Source organism: Arachis ipaensis, chromosome B03 (assembly GCF_000816755.2).
Source record: "Arachis ipaensis cultivar K30076 chromosome B03, Araip1.1, whole genome shotgun sequence".
In the NCBI taxonomy this organism is placed as follows: domain Eukaryota; kingdom Viridiplantae; phylum Streptophyta; class Magnoliopsida; order Fabales; family Fabaceae; genus Arachis; species Arachis ipaensis.
This window is the reverse complement of record NC_029787.2, coordinates 38536037-38538255: the sequence shown is the minus strand read 5'-3', so window position 1 is coordinate 38538255 and position 2219 is coordinate 38536037. Positions and strand designations below refer to the sequence as shown.

The following is a 2219-nucleotide window of genomic DNA, read 5'->3' as shown; positions in this document are numbered from 1 at the left end:
TTCTAATAATAAAAAAAATTACATATTTATATATCTTAAAAGGTAAAACCTCAGAAGATAAAATCTCAGAATAAAAAATCTCAGAAACTATCACAAAAAGATAGTCAAACCGAAAGAAAGGGGATATCTCATTTGATGAGTTAATAGAATTCTCGCTTTTGATCCTCGGAAATAGATAAATGTCAGTAAAAATCTGGATCTAATGCTTGGCTGTCAGAAATCACGTACCTTCTTATGTTTGGCTTGGGCTATATATGGAGAACACAAATGAGAAATCACGTACCTTCTATTTGTTTAAAAAATAGAATAGTGGAGGAATAATTGCATCACTTCTTTATCTTACTATTAGCTTGCATGATATCAAGATAAATTTAGGTATTTATTCAAGATTTTAGTCCAATCCTTAGAGTTTCATCTTACTGTTGTGAAAACAGATTCTGTAGTACTTGAAAATCATTACCATTCTTGTATATATGGATCAATTTTTGTTACAACAATTTAATACATTCAGTTTTTTAATTTTATTTTAGTAAAAAAATCCATGCTTATACTAATTAGTTTTAGATAATTTACACTTATATTTCTCTTACGTCATATCTATATAAAAATAAATTCAATTCTATTAAAGAGCCAACATTTTTTAACTAGTAACACTACAAAAAAATTTGGTAAAAAGAGTAATTTTTTAGGTATTTACGGCGGTTTGAACCGCCATTATCATCAAGTATGGCATTTTCGAAAAGCACCGTAATTCAGAGCGCCATTTTGGTTATTACGGCGATTTTCTGAAAACTGCCACAATTTTTCTAGGTTAAAACGGTAGTTTTCTGGTGAGTTAAAATGACGGTTCAAACCGCCATTATTTTTGGATAAAGGCATTTTCTTGGTGGTTAAAACGGTGGTCTAAACTGCCGTTATTTCCAGGTTAACTTGGCGATTTTTGGATAGGTTAAAACGGCGGTTTAAACCGCCATTATTACCATCACAGGTGGCGTTTTGGTCGGTTAAAACGGCATTTTTGAACCACCATTTTTACCCTGATAGTGGCATTTTGGTCGATTAAAATGGCGTTTTTGAACCGCCGTTTTTATCCTGACAGAGTGGCTTTTGGTTGGTTAAAATGTCATTTTTGAACTGCCATTTTAACCCTGACAGTGACATTTTTTATCGTTTAAAAATTCAGTTTTTACCCTCGTTTTAATTTTTATTATTGGAAATCGTAATCCATAAACAAAATATTATATAACTCATAAACAAAGTATTAAACATAATATATGATTTTTTAGTATTGGAAATCAAAAGTAATAACTCTTATACAAAGTATCAAACATAACATAATTTTTTAACTATCAATGTCTTAACATGTAGCTCTTAACACATAAAATCTCCATCATATTTCACGCTGCTCTATTGCTTGCTCCAAAAGACCTACGATAGAATCTCACTCTCTTGATTCAATTCTGACAACAAAAATATAATTTGAAAACATAATAAAAAAGAATAAAGTAAGACAATTTGCATATTATCCAGAAAGCTTATGATAGTATCCAAAATATAAGCATAAAATGATCATTGCTCAATTCCAATTATAAAAGAGATTATTACCTAACAGGGAGTTAGTTACATTAGAAATATCCAAAATAAAAGTCAGTTAAATTCTGTTAATATACACTAGTTAGTTACATTGTGTTCTGAATTCTGGCATGACAGTTTGTATATATATACATAAGGGATCTTAGAACTCGTCTTGTCTAACTACACTCAATGAGAGCAAAAATAGTAAGATCCAGCCACAAACCAACAGCAATAAGTGGTAATTATTTATTGAAAATGATGCAATTTTAATTTTAAATAAAATAATGAAAGTTGTATTTTTACCTGTGAAACTTGTTGATTAAGAATCATTGCAGTCAATTACTTTGGAATCTAAACCTCCTTCTTTAGAAGCAATGTAGAAAATTAGTGCTTGCAATTGTGCCTTAACAGTATCCAACTCTTCTTGCACATTGAAACCACAAGTGGATGATGTGCCAGCATCATTTGAAGAACCTAAGTTCATATGAGTAATCCTTGTAGTAGTGTTCTTGAAAGCCACTGTTGGGACAGCCCCCATACCTAAACTTCGAATACGACCAGGATGTTCTTTTTCAAGAACTACTCCAAGAGCATCAAGTGGAGAGTTACCAGTTAAATCCATTGATTGTTGAGTGTTATGTACT

The 2219-nt window shown here is 30.9% G+C and overlaps 1 long non-coding RNA gene across 3 annotated transcripts in view; it reads right to left on the bottom strand.

Moving 5' to 3' along the window:
• LOC107634399 overlaps positions 1258-2219 on the bottom strand; it is a 16793-nt gene continuing 15831 nt past the window's right edge. For 2 of the 3 annotated variants that reach the window (XR_002359265.1, XR_002359266.1), the window contains 2 exons: positions 1879-2154; positions 1258-1460 (listed from right to left, as the gene is read on the bottom strand). This is a non-coding gene — a long non-coding RNA (uncharacterized LOC107634399). Of the gene's footprint in view, positions 1461-1878; positions 2218-2219 lie in introns of all 3 variants that reach the window. The other variant, XR_002359264.1, reaches the window with a different exon arrangement.